General features: G+C 42.4%; 1 long non-coding RNA gene across 2 annotated transcripts in view; it reads right to left on the bottom strand.

The window, feature by feature from the left end:
* The window catches only part of LOC116759285, a 207125-nt gene that overhangs the window by 25485 nt on the left and 160660 nt on the right, over positions 1 to 20980 (bottom strand). For both annotated transcript variants that reach the window (XR_004351405.1, XR_004351406.1), the window contains one exon: positions 9794 to 10763. This is a non-coding gene — a long non-coding RNA (uncharacterized LOC116759285). The remainder of the gene's footprint in view (positions 1 to 9793; positions 10764 to 20980) is intronic.

Here is a 20980-nt window from a genome sequence, read left to right as displayed (position 1 = left end):
AAAATTCCTCCCTTTGACAACATTCCCAGGAGTACCTAGAACAGAGCAGGGCTGAGTATTAAATCCTGAACTTTTAAAGTTTAGGAAACGTTGCCCCAATCTCTCTCTGCCTGACTCTGTATTCCGCGGGTTACCTGCTTACGGAAATGACGACAGGCCCTGCATTCCAGGTGAGTCCGTCACACCTAGCTCTGTGTGTCCAAGACGCCGTCGGCTCACTAGCTTGCCCTGCCGCCCGCCCCAGCCCGCCCCCGCCAGCAGGCCCGTGGAGAACACCCCAGTCTGATATTAAGATCTATTCAACTGGTCAATTACACAGCCAGCAACCTCTCAATAGCCTCTTACTTGTCAGCCGAACCAGCCCCCCGACTCATATCCTCTTGCTCCCTTTCTTGGCGCCCAGACACACACACCTCCCACCCTGCTCATTTTGTACTCCCTAATACAGCAGGATCTTACTCAATTTGCTCAAGACCTTTACCAGAACCCCCGCAGTTCTCCATTTTTCCCAAAGCTCTACTACTCCTCTCCCCCAAATAAGAGCAGCAGCCAGCTTGGTCTGCCTACAGAAGATTCACCGTCAACACCTAGAAACTTGGACAGGATCCATCACAGGTCACTGTAAGGCTTTCACTGGAAACGTGGGTGGGGATGGGGGGTAGGAGGATGCCAAGGAAGACATTAAAAGGGAGAGAAATTAAAACCTGTGGATTCTCCCTCTGGACCTACTTGGTGAGGACAAGAATGACACACTGCTTTGTTACAGAGTCTAATACCTGAACTAAGACTGGCCTTGGAATATTCACATGGTATGTCAGAACGTAAGACCTGGGGTCAGAGACCTAAGCTCAAGTCCTGGCTTTCCCACCTACAAACTGTGTATATGCACCGGGGTAAGCTGATGTTTCCATGTCAGTGCAATGGGGTTAAAGAAATTGACTCCCCAGAGTTGCGGTGAGGATTCAGTCAGGTAATATCATGAACGTACCTTAGGATCTGTCAACACTGGGTATTTCATGTATTAGTTTCCCTTGTCACCAAGTATGTCATTTCTACCTCTCTCTCATTCGAACATTTGTTGAGTACCTGCCATGTGTCAGGTACTGTCTTGTGTGTCAGGGCGTTTATCCAAAGGTAAACAATACCAATCCTGGCTCTTAAAGGGCTAGCGCAAGTCAGGGAAGACAGACAAGAAACAGGAAGTTAGAACTTGGTATGATGTGTGCCCAAAGGGGTAAGCAGAGGGTGTTGTGGAAGCATGTGGGGCACTTGACCTGGTCCTGAGCAGTCAGGGAAGGCTGCCTGGAGGAGGTTTCATCTGAAGGGAACAGTAGTGGTTGGCTAGGAAGACAGGGAAGGAAAGAGATTCCACGTGGAGGGCAAACATGACCAGCTTCATCTGGCTGGACCAGAGGCCATGGAATAGGGGTAAGGATGGGGTAATGCCAAAAGATGAGACTAACGCACGAAGGGCCTTTGTGCCATATCACTGGAAAACCGCTCTTCCTGACCGAGGCATTATGTAGTCAGCCTACCAAGCAGTAATAGTCTCACAAGATGACAGATTTCTGGGTCCTGACAGTGCGCTTAAATTATAGGGCCTGAACTTACTGGAAGGCACAATATTAATGAGTTTCTATTCATTTCCAGTAATAAAAGAAAAGGGGATTCCATCATGGGCAAAACCTCATCGCTTTTTTGGTAGTTGGGATAGTTACTTTGTTAATTACCTTTTTTGGACATACTACTCTCTTATTACCAAAAGCGCGTTGGCTGGAGCCGTGGGGGCAGGCTGTGGTAACGTGCATCGTTAATGACAAGCTGTAACCAGGTGAAGATCCAGAGCAAGGTAAGGCAGGATGACGCGCAGCTTTGGGGGCTGCATCCATCCTCCCTAATACGTTAAAACCACTACAAGAGATAACTGACTAAATGAAATTGAGTGGCCCCAAGGGATAAAAATACCGCCAATAAATGAGTCATTTATGGAAACCGAATAGGATACAAATTAAGAGCTTGGGTTTAGGAGCCAGACTTCTGTGATTTGATCCTGGCTCCTCCACTTACTAGCTGTGTAATCTTGGGAGAAAAAACTTAACTTCTCTGTGCCTCAGTGCCCTCTGTTGTTTTTCTTAAATCCCTGAGAGTAACACCATAGGGTATTTCGTTAGAGTTTTCTCTTCAAGACATCTATCTTAAAAGTTAACGATGTACCTCACATATCTTATTTTCCTTACCAACCTGTTATATAATCCCACTGCCTGTGAATGTACCCCAAACCTTATTTTATGTTTAAAAACTTTATGATTTAATTTAAACTCATTTTAAAGCCATTTATATTTCTGACATGTTAACCCCTTTGGAGATACTAGGTTCCAAACAGGTACAACCCAGCTTACAAAGCAGCTTTCGTACGATTCCCAAGTGCTAACGTAACAGGACCTGGTAAATAACTTCATACTCACTCCATAGCATTTATGATCTCACAGTCGTATTTCCTGCAGACCTAGCCCGGAAGCTAGATTTTAAGACTAGCTGTGGATTTAGAAGACGATTCATAAACACTATCCACAGCATGGTGATGACTGGTGGGGACAGCCAGTTCTTACATCAGTCTGCTTTACATTCTAATAGCGTGGAAAATAACAGGTTATAGAGTAAGTGCTTTGTAACTACCCTCTCCTTGCTTCTGGCAAATTAGTGAAAGCCAAATAAACTCCACACTTTAGTATTTGTGTATCTGCAGAGTGAAAGGCAGCACTGGGCTGGGTGGGGCGTGATGGTGCTCGGGAGGTGGGCAGAGGGGTAAGGCTGGAGGCGCTGCATGTTCAGAGGGAGGGTAACAGGAAATGGCCCGGCGGGTTTGGGAAGCAACAAGCTGAGTCTTGCTGGAGTGTAAAGGCGAGAGGGGACAGCGGCGTGGGAAAAACTCAGGTTCTTGAACTTTTCTTTTTCCTGAAAATCCCTCAAATAGGATGCCTCTTCTGAATACTGATATTACTAGAGTATCAATTTAGATTATGTTAAATTTTTCCGGTATAGCTATCCTTCCATTTCAAAGCACTGGTTGGCTAGACTTCTAAAATACCATCGCATCATCATCCGCTACGAGCAGAATATTTAGAACAAAGGTGACACTGGACCACAGGATGAGTCTCCCGGAGGTCGAGAAGGGAACATGCTCTGTAGGCAGTTAGTCAGCTAATATGCTTCCCGTGAGTAAGGCTTCCCCCTCTGCGCCGCCTCAGGAATGCCCTCTCATTCCCTTCACAAGGAAGTAACGGCTTTACAATTCTAGCCCTAGATCCAGAGTCTGGTGAGCTTCATCGATGGTCTTAACAGCCTGGCAAGTATTATTCAAAGAAACTGGGAAAAAAAACCAACCAAACAAACAAAAGAACTGTCTTCCCAGATTGCTGAGAAAGGGGTGAATACTGGCCTACATTTAATGCTCTAGATTAAAATCAAAGGTTTAGGATAAAGAAAAAAAATCTTCTATATCATCTAATGAAATCAACTTATTCTGCATATGGGAAATTGAGGCTTGGATGGGGAAAAAAAAGTACAAAAATTAAACCACGGTTAATTTCTAGCGGTGACCACGGGTGAGTCTTTTAACGCAGGTTGTGCCTTCTTCCATCATCTACTTGTATGCTGCACCAAGAGGCGGACGCGGCAGGTCGGTGTGCTGTTAAGACATGGCTGCAAACCCATCTCTAAGCTGAGATGCTTTCAAGCACCAAAAACTCATGGGAATTTAGGGTGCTCATCATTTAGGCTGGAAAGAGGTGACTAAGCTCCTTGACCTAAGGTTTATTCGTCCTGATCACTCGCTGTGAACCAGGGCCATTCAAAGCCAAACGTTTAGCAGGGCAGGTCTGGGACAGGCTGCCCTGGGCAAATCAGCCTTCATGCTGAGGGCTCCGGCGGCAGAGCCTCATGGCAGCCACTCGGGAACGTGGCTGACTCCAGCAAAAGCCTTCTCTCAAAGCCCACTGCGGCCCAGCCAGCCCCCTTGCCAGCTCTGGCAAGGCCCACCCACCACAGACTTACACAAGCGTCTCGGTGTCTACTGAGTAGCCTTTCTAACCCTTTCTTCAATGTCCTCTTCAGTTCCACCCGAAAAGAACAAAAAGCAACTGTACTGTAGTGGAGGACGGAGCCCTTAATAGAGAATGATGTTTGAAAAACAAACCCACCGTGATGTGAATCACCATCATGACGCTGACCAATCAAACCATATCCATGAAATTAAGAGAAACCAAGTGGTTTCTTTTGGTATCTATTAGGATGTTCACTATTTTACCGTATTAATATAAATTGCTAAAAGTTTCCTGGAAATCAAGCCTACAAGTTAGAGAAAAAACAGAATGAAGGAAAATGTCTCTGAGCCCAGTTTTGAATTCAAATGATTCAGGAGGTTTAAAAGGTATCACATGAATAGATAAATGATAAAGGAAAAAGTGCTAAAACATTGATTGCAGAATCTAGTAGGTGTACATATGGGGGTTCACTGTAAAATTCTTTCAACTTTGCTGTGTGCTTGAGATTTTTTATAATAAGATGTTGGAAAAAAAGTATTTTCATATCTCCGCTCGGGTGCTAACATCCACCAAAACTCATGGACTCCTACAGCTAGATATAACAGTACAAGGTCTTGAAATATAAAAGAAGCACCAAAGATTAACTGGGTAAATGCAGATGACTCAGCACACAATGCTGAGGGATCTACTTTGTGGGAAAAAAAAAAAATTTGGATCTTTTTCTCACACTTCACTTCTAATTTGGTGGATTTTACATTAAAAATGTTTCTCTAAATTTTTAATTAGATGAATATTTTCCAACTTCTGGGTGGGAAGGAATTCCTAAGCCCAAAGTAACAGAAGTCACAAAGAAAAAAAAAAACAGACAAAAATCATTTCATTTTCAGCTAAATAAAATGTAAAGGTTCTATATCTCAAAAAATCATAAGCAAAATTAAAAATCAAAAAAGCTGGGGAAAATATCTCTGCAAATATCACATGCACACGTGCACACACACACACACACACACACACACACACACACACACACAGACTACATAAATTACAGAACAGTTCAAATACATTATAGAATAATTACACCCCAACAGAAAAGTCGGTAATGGACATGAACAGAACATTTACAAAAGGAAACAATGGACTAATAAACACATAAAGAAGTTAAACTTTACTGATAGCCATTAAAAAATGCCACATGCCTGTCATAGAGTGGGTACTCATCAAATAGCTGTTGAATAAATCAACCAAAAATAGGGCTTCCCTGGTGGCGCAGTGGTTGAGAGTCCGCCTGCTGATGCAGGGGACATGGGTTTGTGCCCTGGTCCAGGAAGATCCCACATGCTGCGGAGCGGCTGGGCCCATGAGCCATGGCTGCTGAGCCTGCGCGTCCGGAGCCTGTGCTCCGCAACGGAAGAGGCCACAACAGTGAGAGGCCCGTGTACCACAAAAAAAAAAAAAAAAAAAAAAAAAAAATCCAAGATGCATGTATTTAAAAGGTTAATTACTGTCACAGCAAAGGAAACCTTCAACAAAATGAGAAGACAACCTACTGAATGGGACAAAACAAAAAGACAATCCACTGAATGGGAGAAAATATTTGAAAATGATATGACTGATAATGGATTGATATCCAAAATATATAAACAGCTCATATAACTCAACATCAAAAAGACAAACAATCCAGTTTAAAAAATGGGTAGAAGACCTAAATACACATTTTCCCAAAGAAGACATACAGATGGCCAATAGGCACATGAAAAGATATTCAACACACTAATTATTAGAGAAATGCAAATCAAAACCACAATGAGGTATAACCTCACAGCTGTCAGAACAGCTATTATCAAAAAATCTACAAATAATAGCAAATTTTGGCAAGGATGTGGAGAAAAGGGAACCCTTGTACACTGCTGGAAATGTAAATCGGTGCAACCGCTATGGAAAACAGTATGAAGGTGTCACAAAAAACCTAAAAATACTACCATATGATCCAGCAATTCCACTCCTGGGTATATATCCAAAAAAATAAAAACTAACTGAAGAAGATACATGCACCCCAATGTTCATAGCAGCACTATTTACAAAAGCCAAGATATGGAAGCAACCCGTGTCTATCAACAGGTGAGTGGATAAAGATGTGGGGTGTGTGTGTGTGTGTGTGTGTGTGTGTGTGTGTATACATTCATATATATATGTATTCATACACACACACGCACGCACACACACACATACACAATGGAATATTACTCAGCCATGAAAAAGAGTGGAATTCTGCCATTTGTAACAACGTGGATGGACCTAGAGAGTATTATGCTGAGTCAGACAGAGAAAGACAAATACTGTATGTTAGTGGAATCTAAAACAATAAAATAAACAAATGTAGGGACTTCTCTGGCGGTCCAGTGGGTAGGAATCTGGGGGCATGGAATACAGGGGGAATACAGGGGGCATGGGTTTGATCCCTGCTTGGGGAACTAGATCCTGCATGCATGCCACACCTAAAAGATCCCGCATGCCGCAACTAAGACCCGGAGCAGCCAAAATAAATAAATTTAAAAAATAATAATAAGTTTTTAAAAAATAAATGAATGTATATAACAAAAAAGAAACAGACTCACAGATTTAGAAAATAAACTACTGGGTACCAGTGGGGAGAGGGAATGGGGGGAGGGGTAAAACAGAGGTATGGGATTAAGAGATACGAACTACCTTTTATAAAATTATTTTGTAATAACTTTAAATGAAGTATAATCTATAAAAATGTTGAATGACTATGTGCTACACCTGAAACTAATATAATATTGTAAATCAATAAAAAAAAAAACTTCTCAGGAAAATTCTAGCCAAAATATAATTAAAAGTTTTATACTAAAAAAAAAAGGATAATTATTGTAATGTAAAAATAGCTTTTAAAAAATTGGAAGCAAACTGAACACCCCCAAATTAGAGAATAATGCACCATTGTTTAAAAACATTTAAAAATGTTTTAAAAGCAGTTTAAAGCATGTGGAGATGATGTGCATTTAATGTAAGATATAAACATGCCTATACAGAATGATGCTGATCTTGCAACTGTGTGTGTGTGTGTGTGTGTGTGTGTGTGTGTGTATATTCAGGAAAATACCGGAAGGAAATCAATATACATAAATATTAACAGAGCTCTGGGTGATGGAATCAGAGGTAATTTTTATTTCATCTTCATCTTATTCTACATTTTTAAAAAAGTTTCATTACAAGTTAGTCAGAAAAAATGTTAAATACCATATAAACCATTTGGAAGAGTGACCCACTGCTTTAGCAACAGGTCTTCACACAAGTCAAGGCCACCACCGACTTCGAATTGTTGCTGCTAACCTACATTTCAAGGTCCGCACCCATAAAAACCGCCTTCCGGCCCGCTTGGGCTCTTACACCTCAGCCTCCTCCATCCATGTCGCCTTGTCTTCCCCTCCAAACCTTTTTTCCTCTCGGATTTCATTCTGTGGTGATCGATACCAACTAATAACCTAAGCCACTAACCTTACTTCACATTTTCCCCATTTTCACCTCGCTAATCTCTCTGGAATCCACAGCCATCGGTGTCCGTCCAGGGCAGCCCTGTGATCTTTCTGAAGGGTACATCTGGCCTCGTTACCCTCCTAGGTGGACACCTTCAGGCAAACACGGCACAGCGCATTAGACCCCTCTATCAGTGATTCCTTCTGCTTCACCTTCTTCTCATCATTCCTTTCCCCACACCCTCCACCATACCACCTATTGCTCTGAGCCTGTGCCTACACTGTTCCTCCTGCCTGAAGCCCTCACCACCACGTCTGCCTTCCTGGTCCAGCTAACTCCTTGAAGGCTGTCCTTTAAGGGTGAATTCAGACACCGCCTCCGCTGGGAAGACTCACGGATGGTGGCTGAGTGTTATGAGGTCCTGAGGCACGTGCTGTTTTTCCTGCCACCAGAGCACTAATCATACACTGCGAATCTGTTTTTGTACCTTTGCCTCCTCTATCAGATCGTGAGCATCTAGCAAAGGAGGCCCTCAGAGCTTGTAGAAGGAATTAATAAATGTTTCCACCGTCTAAAACAGAATTCCCTATTCTCATCTTGAAAGAGATCCCAGAGATTTCATAACTTCCCTCAGCCACTCGTTTACTTTATCATCTTGGCAATCGAGATTTTCTTATCTATTAATCAACAAAGAAGTGTATTTATTATATACTTTATGTCTTGACGACATCTCTTTGGTTTTATTTGAATTTATTTGCTCTTGCCAAAGCTATCACAGAAGTGCTACAAGTGTCCCTACACAGGACAGCCATTTAAAGGACTGCAATTTGCTGAAAGCAGGCAGTGTGTTACAAAGATAAATCAGACTGTTACTACTTAAAAACCTTTAGCAAGAAATCCTTTAGCCTTTTGGGGACTAAAACCTCTGGTTACTTTCTCTTTTGCTAGAAGGGTATATAACTTTCTGTTGCTTGTATATCGGAGCTCTTCACAATTACCCAAAATCTTTGTTCAAATGTGACTCAGATTGGACAAAATAATGAGTCTGACTAATGCAAGTCTTATTTTCTTACCCTTTTATGTCATACTCCTTTTAATACACTCAAGAATCATGTCTATGTTTTTCCATAACCGCATTACAGTACTGACTTAAATTTAGTTGACGGCCTATAGGGGCTACATTTTCTTTTTAATGGCGTTTTTTTGTGTACTCAGCTAAACTACCTTATATTCATCCCCACCCAGCAACCACAGAGAATGACTTCTTTCCGACTTGGATGGCTCCTCTTTTAAATTCTAGAGTTTGCTGGGAAGCTAGGGAACGGCAGAGTCATGGTGAGGTCTTGCTCTTGCCGGGCCCTTAAGCGGGGCCCGCGGATGAGCCCCACTGTGGCTGCAGAAGCGCCGAAAATGCGGGCAAGTGTTTGTGTATGAGTGTGGGAAGAGGATTCGTGGCGTCCATCACAATCTCAAAGGGGTCCAACACCCTGGAAAGGGTAAGAGCCCCACCCTAAGGCACTCAGACATAAAGCAGTAAATTGGATAAACAGCGCCAGCATGACCGAATCAACTCTCTCCTCATCCATCTCCAAAGAGAACGCGAAACTCTGTAATAATTATACACTAAGCATCTGTTGCATGAGTGAAGAACAGAACTTGAGGGTGTGATTTGGTGGACCCATCATATATGAAATTATACAGAGGCCATAATCTAACACTTCAAACACCCTCAGCTTCTGCCTTTATCCAAGTACAGGATACTTACTTTGTCCTCTTTTGATACCTTTAGCTGATTCAATAAAACTTACTTTAAAACCAAAACATCAAGAATCAAAAGTTTCTCTGCACATAAATATTATGTTAGTAGCCAAAAATACATGCCTTTCATGAACTATTAGTAATTATATTATTTTTGCTAGAATATACTGCTACCTTCCATACTTGTGTTTTAAATAACATTACCAAAAAGATCACTTAATTATGTCAAAATCGAAACTGCCTTCATGTCATTAAGTTGCAAAAATCTATTCTGTCAAAATATATCTTAAATCTTAACTTTCATTGCTGACTACGGGTTATGCTATCTTTTATAACTATCACCGCACCTAGTGTATTTTCTACAGGTCAACATAAAACGTAGCATAAATGTGCCTGGAAAAAAATGCTCTTTAAAGCGTTTACTTGGATTAAATGCCCTTCAGAAATTGAGAAGCAAACACTAGTAAAAATCAGAAACTGCTGTCATCCGTACTCACCACTGAACAGCCACACAAAGGGTCTCCAAGCACAGGCCAGACCTGTCCTGGAAGCAAGGGACTGAATTCCATCAGGAGAACAAGCAAGTAGAAACAGCAAGGGGCAACACTACCTTTCTCCAGCTCATCTTATTTGCAGACACACAGACTTTGGAATCCTCCTGGACTCACAATGAAAACCACACTAGGTTGTTTTCCCCAATTCCTATGAAATGAGTCAGTAGGTCAAACAACTTCTCCGCTCAGGAGACAGAACAATTTCTGAAGCTGCACTCACTGTTTCCAGGAACTGGATTCCCTCTCTTTGCCCCCTCGATAAAAGTGCTGCCAATAATCCATGGAAAGCCCACCGGGTTCTGGGTGAGACACATCGCAGATACTGCCAGAAGGTTAGTCTTTTTCATGGGGTAGTTTCCCCTTGTGAATAGTCAGGAGGACAAAAATCCAGTTAGGAGTAACACGTGGATGAAATTTCTTCACTTAAAAAGAGTTGGCGTAACTTTTTCTCTGTTGAAACCGCGTAGTCATTTCTTTCTTTCACACAAGAAGATGGAGTGATACTTAAAATACAGAAGAGAGGTAAGTGCATCTCTAAAAGCCCCCCACAAACTGCTTCCTTCTGTAAAACATCTTTCCTCCCTCCAAAGGACTAGTATATTCAAGAGATTCAATGATTATGCAATTAACCCATGCTCTGAAAAACCTTTCACAGGCTTCCATGAGTCCGGCAGCTCCATCCATTAAACCATACAAAGCAGAAGTATTTAAGAGCTTGCTAGCAGTCCTCTGAATCCACGACTCAAGAGGATGAGCACGGGGTTAGCAATAATCTTCAGAATCCACCACCTACTCACCGCACGTAACATTTCTTGTAGTTAGCGACCTTCTGCGTAGGAGATCACCAGCTACCGGCAATGAATCCGTAATTCCAAGGACTCACACGTTCAGGCAAGTATATGGATGTGTATCCCTAAATACAAGGACAGAGATCTTCTGTGACAGTGCGTCAGGAGGAGACTGGAAATACTTTTGCTTTCTGTATTGAGAGTACTTTCTTTCCTTTTAAAGAGGAAGTTTCGTTTTGATCTTGAGAAATTCTCTCTGATAAAACCACCAACTGAAAACCTGCCATTATGAACGAGGGATTTCACAACCTTCATTCCAAAACACTGTGGCTATTCATTTCTGGAAGTGATTCATTGCAAAAGAATCGTCTTTGGCGGCGGAGGGAGCACTAATTTTTAGAAGACAGCCCGCCCTCTGAGAAGTGAGCAGAAACCTCAGAAACGGCGGCAGCCACGTGCCTCGCTGACCCCCCGTCACAGCTCCCTGAATCACCATCCACCAAGATGACACGCGATGACCAATTTCCTCTTCTAACTCCCTCAGTACACAAAAAACCCTTTGGTCTGTACACCCTGAATATTCCCGGGCTCTGGCAGAAAGGTTCAAATAAATCTGGGAGGAGGGCAGCAGCACTGTCAACCTGTCAACGCTCAGTTGCTGGCGAGTAACCAGCATACGGATTCTCACTTCCTGTGAGTACTTCTAAAAGAGCTTATGATATTTCCTTTGGAAAAAAAAAAAGTGGGGAGGAAAGCAATACAGGGAGGAGAAGTAACTCCAACGAGCATTCAAAGCTAAAAGCATGCAACGCGATCGCTGTTTACCAGCCACGCCTAATTTTAATTTGGTTTTTCAACCCCTGTGTAATTAAGACAGCCAAGAGAGAACAGCATCAGGAGAAAGAAAAAAAAAAAAAAGACATTTCACAAATGCTTAGACCTTCAGTGCGCGTGACCAGAAAAGTAATTTTAAGATTCAAGTGAACCAATCTGAAGCTGCTTAGAACATTAACCCTTCAAGGAAAAAGAGCTATTTTCGTTTGTCCCTACATTTCGAATATGGAAATCACCTTCCCCACTGGGCGCTGAGACACTGAAGACACAGCCTCTGAGTGCCATCCCCGGGGTTTGGGAGAAGAGGGAACATTTTCAGATTTGTCTGTGATGGGGGCAGAAAAACACCTATCTCTAACACCCCCTCACATTAACAGTGACCACGTGATTTTCGCACCAAAGCGCCCCTTGAAAACCGACCACGAAGGGCTAAGATGTGACCTTTTGTATTTCTCTTGGCTTTAACCAAACCTGATCACTTAGAGAAGAGTAGAATTTCTTGATAACTGGGCAAACTAAGAAAAATTACTTTTATCCCATCTTAAGGAGCATCAGTGTGACACAGCTCATTTTCTGAAGAGACTTGTAGACATTTTGCTAAATGAGGAGCTTAAAAAAAAACCTGTCCTTTATTTTCAGGCTGTTTATGTGCTTCTATCTTGGGTGGGAATGGTGGGGTACGGGAGCAGAGGAGTTCATGCAGGCAGAAAGAGAAAAACACGAGCTTCCACTTAATGGGACTGAAGAATAAAAACAAATAGATCCAATGTGTTCATGTTATTTGTTACATGGCACCGCTCAGCCCTCAATTTCTAATGTGGTGATACCTTCTACCCCAGCTCCTGTATTTCTCATTTTTGAACACTCAAGATAAACATAAAGAATACATGTGAAAAATTTTAATAAACCGTCTGTGTTTTATTCTCTGGAAGGAAATTTTCACGAATGTGAAATGTTTTCACAATTTTACCAAAACGGATACTTTAAAAAGAAGAGTATGGAAACCATATGCATGGTGTGAATATAACCTTCAAATTGAGGATGAGTAAACAACAGCACCAATAAATGTCCTTAAGGATTTGATTCAAACCAACAATACTACACAACAGTCATCCCTCTGGCCTCACTCCCAAGACCTCATCATGAACTTGCTCAATGTAAAGAGGACCTCTCTGTATGATGTCTAAAGAACAGGAACCCTAGAGGGAGTGCAGTTTTAAATATCTACAGCTTAAAAAACTCCTGTTGAGGGCTTCCCTGGTGGCGCAGTGGTTGAGAGTCCGCCTGCTGATGCAGGGGACACGGGTTCGTGCCCCGGTCCGGGAAGATCCCACATGCCGCGTGGCGGCTGGGCCCGTGAGCCATGGCTGCTAAGCCTGCGCGTCCGGAGCCTGTGCTCCGCAACGGGAGAGGCCACAACAGTGAGAGGCCCGCGTACCGCAAAACAAAAAAACAAAAAAAAAACTCCTATTGATACTGAGCTTGGTGAATGATTAGAGGCCAGACACTTCCTCAAATGTTAGAATATCTAATTTCCCCTCCCACTGTGTCACGTTCATACACATGCTCCAAGTTCTCAAAGCTTCTGTGCAGTTTGTTCCTGTTTCAGACTGTGCCTTATGAAAGTTCCTCTTAAGTCCTGGGTGGCCAATGCAGAGGTTTCAAAAAGAGAAAGGAAAAGTAGAACAAAACAGAATAAAGATCATAAAAATACATGCGGGGACAGTATGGAGAATATGAACCCAACCCACGTGGCTGCTGCTGAGAAGCTGTTGCCCTCTAGGAACTCCTGTAAGTGGGGGAGGCTGAGGGGACTATTTCTAAGGGTGGGTATTCAGAATGTGATTAAGCTACAGGAACTATCCAGGTCCTGCTCTAATTTGCTACGCTGTGGACATCCTGCAATCCCAAGTTCACAGAATCAGTGTTTGCTCTCCAGACCTCTGGGCCCATTGTCCCCCCATCCCCCCCAAACAAAACAAAACCCTGTCACAAATGTTCTTCACAGCTAACGTTTGCTCAAAGTTTCCTTTTAAACAACGGAAAGGAGTGCACTCTTTAGTGGCCCTTTTATAGAAACGTTGGGGTGTGGCCTCACACAGGAAGGGCACCAGACCCAACGCGGGAAGTCAGGAGGCCTCGCGTGGAGTTCCGCCTCTTCCCCCGGTGATGCTTTGCTCTGGTCCAGATCATCCAGCCTCTTTCAGCCAGTTTGTCCACGGTGACAGCAACCTGACTACAAGGGCCGGTTTAGGCACCTACACGGATCTACTCATTCGATCCTCACAGCAACCCTACAAGCTCAGTTCTCTTGATTATTCCCATCCTACAGATAAGGACACTGCCTCAGGGGCTTTACGGGTTTGACCACGGTCACACAGTCGGCAGGTGGTGGAGCCAGGGTTCAAAGCCAGGGAGCCTCCCCCTCGATCACTCTGCTCGGAGCCTTCCGTCAGCACGTCCGCCCGCCACGCCAGGCTGTGGTGCGTGTTAGGTAAAGCCGCCCTGAAAACGACTACTCGAGGCAGATTTTTACTCATGTCACATGCAAATATATTCTCCGCAGAACTGAAAGAAAACTAATGACAACTAAGTACTGCTAACTCTAACACATCAGTTTGTTCTCTGAGAACAGCTTCATATAATTTGCAAACTACCTCTTTGCAAAATTTGTGACACTGAGTTTTGGAGGCAGAAGGGATCTAGAGATCCCTTCAATCAGAATGGTGGAGTGAGGATCCCCGGCACAGAGGCAAGGTTTGCCCCTCCATCACAAGGTGCTGCACCACTGCCTCACAGCCGCCCGGAACTGGGAAGCACTTCTTGAGTATTATTTTGATCTGTCAGGCATTCATTCACTCATGTGACGCATGCATGTGTAACATCAGTCCTCAGAAATGGGTCAGACATTTTCTTGTCACTACAAGCTCCTCAGGCTTTAAGAAGAAAAGAGAAAGATGAGGGAAATCAATCTTTACGTCCTATTTTTTCTTCTTCTTTTTTTAAGTCAGGGAAACACAAAGCCTCTGTCAAAGTTCTCCTATGATGAACATAACTGAAGTTCTATCCAAGTCTTTCTTTTCTTTGTAAACTTGCTCATTTGCAGACCTGATGCTAAACAAACTATCTTTCCCATGTGCTTATGGAACGTGGAAACCAGAGGAATTGGAAGCTGGGGGCTCCTTGGCTTCGATGGTGATTGATAATTTGGTCATTTACTTTTGAAGGAAAAGTAATTTCCTACTTAGGGTATTCAAACTTTTCATGCTATTTATTCTATAACGTTTGGCCTTATTATATTCACACAGAGTTTTTTTAATGGTTCCGTGTCATATTGGGTCACAACGAAATACCCGAAAATACCTCATCCTAAAACAAAGACATCTGTTGACAAGAAAACTTAAGAAGAGAAAGAAATAAGACCACATTCTGGTTTTGTTTCCCCTTCAGAGAGCAAAGATTCTGGGAAATTTATGTACGTTAAATTAATAAGCGGGCACTTTTCCCCCCAAAGATTTATTTGGCATGAAAAGTTACTTCCTGTAATCATAAAATCAAACGTTATTTACTCCTGTCATAACCATTCACATACTTCCTGTCATAAAAACTTGAACTTGGCTGGAATATTAAATAAAACATGCAAAAAACTACAGGTAGGAAGTGACTGTATAAATATATATTATGCTAAGTTCATAGTCCAATCTAAGAAAGGGACGAATCACCTCTTCTTGGAAAAACTAGTATTATACTTTATCATCTTGGCTGACTAATCCCACAGAATGAACTTGGAGGGTAGAAAGCTTTCTCTATTTGCTGAGCTCAATCAATAGTTTTAAGGTGGCTTCAGGATGCCTCCCAGGGGTACCGTATGTGCATCGGGCTGCAATGTTCTTGAGGAGTTCATGGCCCAGAGTTAGAATCGTGAAGAGTCAAAAACTTACACTGGGTAGATGCGCACATTTTAAATGCATGCCCACATTTTTCTTTGATGGCTGCGTATTTCTAAAAGAAAACAAGCTTCTAAATTCCTAGGCTTCCGTGTGTCTGGTGGGAAAAGCAGAGCCAGTGTACACATACAATGATAGAAGAAAGTGTGTGTGAGCAGATTTGTTTACAAAACAGGGCCCAGCAAAGTCTGTTTCTCCATGCCACAGCAGGATCCATCCAACAAAACAAACACACAGACACAGAAGAATCTATGAGAATAGCTCTTCTTTCTGATGAAGGTATAACAGTTTGTAATTATAACTGAGCCGTAAGTTATAATGTGGCTTAGTCCTGAATTGGGAATATGTCAGAAAATCCAGTTTAACACACGCATGTGCGCGCACACACACAGAGGTGTGTATACTTCTCTACAGCACAATGGTTTCAACGGTCCTTCTTTGGCATTAGAATCTCAAAGTTATTTCTTCACACAGGCGTCTTCTCCTACCTTCAATCCTACATACTTCCATCTGGACAGGGTGGTCCTTCCAAACTCATCAGGAAACAACAAAACCAACAACGTCTATTTGTCTTAGCTTAATTAATTGTACGGCCATAGGACCAGGCTTGAGAACTTGGACCCTAACCCTTCTTCAGGGAGCAGAGCTGAGCCAATCGGTCGCCAAGTCTAATCAGCGCTTGTTTCCAGTGACTGCTGCCTTTGTCCTCTCCCGCCCATTCCCGATTCAAAAAAATATGTCGGACCTTTATCACTTTGTTCCTGGACAACTGTGACAGCCTTTTTAATTGTTCACTTGCCAACGAGCAACTGCGTGGCAGAAGAACACAGTAAAGGGTAGGAGGATTGGGTTCTGGGTTTGCCTCTGCCAGATGCAAACCATGTGGTCCTGAGAAATGTGTATGTGGTTTCCTTGGAACTTGGTGTTCTCATCTACAGCATGAAGAAAATGGTTATCAAATGATATGATCTAATCTGGGACATACACAGTCACCAAATATGACGTTCTGAAACTTAGTTTCCTCAGGTAAATGCACACCTTAAAAATGTTCAGTGACTTGGCTAAAGTTTAAGTTCTTCAGCCTGAGCTGAACGTGAAAGTCTCATAAAACGTACGGCACCGCACAACGGCAACAGTGACCCTAACAGGGATCATTTCTTGAGCTACATGCACTATGCATTACCCAGGAATTTTGTATATGTGGGCTCTAATCCCCATGACCACTCCACAAGGTTGGTTTTATGACTCTACATTACACACCAAGGATCTGAGGTTCTGCGAATAATTCACCCAAGGTTATAAAATCTATCAAGTGCCAGGAATGGCATACAAATCTACATGTGGTTGATTATAAAGCCCACTAAGCCATACTGAGTGCTTTAAATGTACCATGTAACTACCTGAATGATCATTCTCTGAGTCCCTGTAGTTACCAGGATGCAAAAGGAAGCACCGATCATCAGAATATAAACAACAATGACAAAGTGATCACTTAGTGTTAACATCAGTATCTATTCCTGCTCACTTTTGTGGCTGCTCAGTACTACAGAATAAAAATGCAAATACAATGTAGTTCACTTGTAACAGAAACTGCAGTTTTACACATAGCTGATAAAAGTGATGCTGGGGAACTGCCTGAGTCACACACAGTCACTGACAAATAAGGATCAAAGGGAGTTTGAACAGTTAACAACTGAGGAAGCAAAAGTCAACAGATATGATTACACGAGAGGTAGGCTCTTCGAGAGAATGGCTTGTGTATCAAAAGATTAAGCGAGGTCCTTGGGGAAATTAAATGCTTCTAGCAAAAATCACCCTCTTTATGATTTTGCCACAGAAGTGAACAATCTTTGGTCTAAGAAATAGCCTATTGTTTCATCATAGTCCAAATTTCTGTTGTATAATGTAAAACAAACTGAGATTCAACTTTTCTTAAACTTTTCAGGACTTAATCCCAATAAAATCTTCTTTTAAATTTTACTGTTTAAAATATCCGATTCAGTTTTAAGTCAATTCTCTAAAAGTAACAGTTTTTTCGGAGCTGTTATCTTCAGATAACAAGGACCTCTTGAAATGGGAATAACAGAAAAAGGAAGAATAAAAGAATTACTGATATGCAGATAGTGGTGAACAATAAGAGAACTAATTCTCCAGCCCACAAATGGGAAGTAATGCCCTAGGTTTCCTCTCATTTCAAGATTCTCAGGCTTACCCAGCCCAAAGCACCCATAAAGAAGACCTGCTCGTCAGCTCCATGCCCTGGTCCCACCACTGTATCTATAGTGGCATAGATACGGCATTCATATGGCATCAGGCTAGCCTCTGGGCAAGTCTGATTGTCTAGGCAAAACTAGACCGCAGTCTAGTAAACTGTGTAAATTCTAACTTTACAAGATCCACTCCACCTATTCTATCTTTATCTAGTTACCTGAAGATCTCTACTTTTTTCCCCAGAAGACAAGAGTTTATAAACTGGAAGAATTTTGTCTTATGATAATTCAAGTTATAAAGGCCTCAACGCGTGTCAAGATCCCGCCTGACACGTGTATATACACCTCTGTATAAAATTAAATGGTTTTGGTTTCTGCAAATATCCTTCAATCAAGCGTTCAGAGAAGGGTTGTTTTGAGAAAGATTTAATGGGATTTGTAACATAAAACCTCAAAAGCGTATTATTGACTTAACCAAGACAATGCTGGAATACAAAATGTGATTGCTGTGCTTTTTCTCGTAACTGTCATGTCCGCCTCCAAGAATCTAATAAAATAATGTTGTCTCTGATGCCAGAGAAACTCAAGAAGGCACGCCCTAGGGAGACTGAGTCTTAAGTCGGTGAATTCTGAGGCATGTAAGTAAGCGATCAGAACGTTATTAGTGAGCTTTTGGCCTTGCAAGATTGTTGTCTGCTGTAGGGATCTTGGCTTGTTGCTAAACAGAGAGCGGTTTTGTGATACTTTGAAATAGCTCCTTCTCTCTGAAAAGCAAGAGGTGTTACTCTTCATAAGGAAAAATCCAGAGCCTGCGATCTACACCTTATAGTAGAGATTCTTTTTCATATACACGCAGAGGCTATACAAGCACAAAAATGCACCGTGAGAAGTTAATATGTAAGTAAATACAAGAGCTTTCTAGAATTCAGAAATCTGAAATTGGGGAACAGGGTGAGCAGAAGTGGGATGGGAGGAACCAGTGGCAGTTCAGCGGTTTTGAACTTCTGACTGTGATTCCGGAAGATTTTTAACACAGCACTGGTTTTCCAAAAAGGGTTTTGTAGCACTGACCCCAAAGGCCAAAGGCAGCACGTAATGTCGCTGTTGCAGTGTACGTTAATGAAGGCCGTTGTGAACGATATGCTCTCTTTTAAGACTACACAGAAGCTGCATATGCAAGCAGATAATGCAGAGCAATGCTGCAGCTCCATTTACAGTCCTCGGGCGCAGTGAAGCCTGGGCTTCAGAAGCTCAGGGTGGAATGCTTGCTTTGGAGAGCATTCAACGGAGAGCATTTGGTTTCCTCCATTTAACCAGGTCACCCAGGCATGGAATGCACAGCTCTGCCAGACAGAGAGCGTTGTGGATGCCTGAGAAACAACGGCTTGTCCACGCTACTGATGCGAAGAGAGGCCACGGTTTCCTTTTTCTCTGCTTTAAATGGCAGCCTTGACGTCACAACAGCTAGGAACCGCTGGAGGGACAAATAAAAAGGCTCAAGCCAAGAGCGCCCTGCTCTGTTGCAGGGCCATATTCATCCCGTTCTGGTATCTTCTGTGGCTGCAGAGAGTCAGCAAGAGCAGAGGTGAATGGCTGGAGCTTAAAAACAGAGGCGGGCTCTGGGCTGATAAAACAGACCTTTGACCATGTTAATCATCACCTTCAAGAAACCTGGATGAACTACAGCTCTTGCATGAAGCTTGTTTCTGACCAAGTGGACTCCCCAGGGAATGCCTGGAGTGATGCTGTTCACGGTTCAGACCTCTGCATTTTCCCCGAAGAGCTGAACTTCCGGTATTTCAAAGCGGACCTCTTCTAAGAGGGACTGCTACAAACGTCCTGAGAGAGGCAAGGAGCTCAGGAGAGCAGGCAGACAGTTTTTGCAAGAGACTTATTTTCTTCTATATAAAAACATCCTTTAGGGATTTTATAATTGAAGTTCAAGCAATTAAACATGCACGTTTAGCACCCAACTGCAGGTGTTTGAACACATGGGTGAAAAATGTTCAGATGGCTGGCAGGCTTAATTCACCATTATCTAAAATGAGTTGTCTGTCTAAGTCATCACAGCAGTTTGAAAAGCATGATCTTTCATGTTTCAACCTTACCTCAAAATTATAAACTATATTTAGCTACGTGAGTGTCGGATCACTTACTTCCATTATAAATGCAATGCTAACTGTAGACATACCGGGCAGTCTGCAGGCAGGATCTGAAAGCATCATGCCACTGCTTTCATGGAACCGAGAACAGCTTTCGGTTGCCACAGGTTTACCCAAGTTCAGCCCTCTGCCTTTGAAGCAATAACAACTTTCACCAAACCCCAACCCTAGCCTAAAACCCACAGTGCTCGGGGTCCTTTGGGACAGCCGAAGCTCGAAAACCAGGAGCTGATGGGACGTCTTTGAGGTGTGTGTGTTGTAGCGGCACAACACACAGAGGGCAATGGAAACACCTGCTCTTATGACGTCTGTGCTCGTATTTAGAAGTTCAGCAGAAGGAACAACGCCTCTGAGCTACTTGGCCCCTTTTATAAGCTCTTTCTTTTCTTGATTTTTTTTTTTATTATTTATTTATTTGGCTGCACCAGGTCTTAGTTGGCAGCATGCATGCTCTTAGTTGCAGCATGTGGGATCTAGTTCCCTGACCAGGGATCGAACCCGGGCCCTCTGCACTGAGAGCATGGAATCTTAACCACTGGACCACCAGGGAAGTCCCTCTTTTCTTAATTTGATGAGTACTCCCAAAGCATAACTTCCCTGTGGGTCATCGGGTCCGTCTTGTTTCAAGAGAATAATCTGCCATGAAGATATACTCACTTTCAAAGATAAAAGAGGGTATAATTCTGAAATAAAATTCTCATTTAAGACCTCCTACAACAGAGCACACCCCTTCTTGCCTTCAGGTTGTCTTGAACATCTCTCAACCTCTGTAGGTATCTGAGGCCTGTTTTGCAATCTGGTCTTTGGACTCAAATGATCTTTACCTGGGTAGAGAACAAATTCCATGCCTTGTTTCTGCTGTTTAAAGAAAAAAATCCAAGTATCTTCAGTGATTAAACAATGGAGAAGATACAGCAAAAATTATTTGTTAACTGCATTTTCTTTCAAATGACGGTCATGCTCAAGAGGTGAAACTTATTCTAGCTTTACCCTTGTTTTTATTTTATAAGAGCTTCTTATAGTTTAAGAACTGTAATTAAATTTCCTCAGAACTGATTTATTAAACTTAAGTTTTCAAGAAGAGAATGATGGGATTTCTTAATCTATTAAGTTTCCAAAAGGAAGACAAATTATTTTTATTCTAATATAAAAGATGAGAGACTGAAAAGGAAAATTTTTTCCATCTGTA

This window comes from Phocoena sinus, chromosome 9 (assembly GCF_008692025.1).
Source record: "Phocoena sinus isolate mPhoSin1 chromosome 9, mPhoSin1.pri, whole genome shotgun sequence".
Taxonomy (NCBI): domain Eukaryota; kingdom Metazoa; phylum Chordata; class Mammalia; order Artiodactyla; family Phocoenidae; genus Phocoena; species Phocoena sinus.
This window is presented reverse-complemented; position numbering and strand designations above follow the sequence as displayed.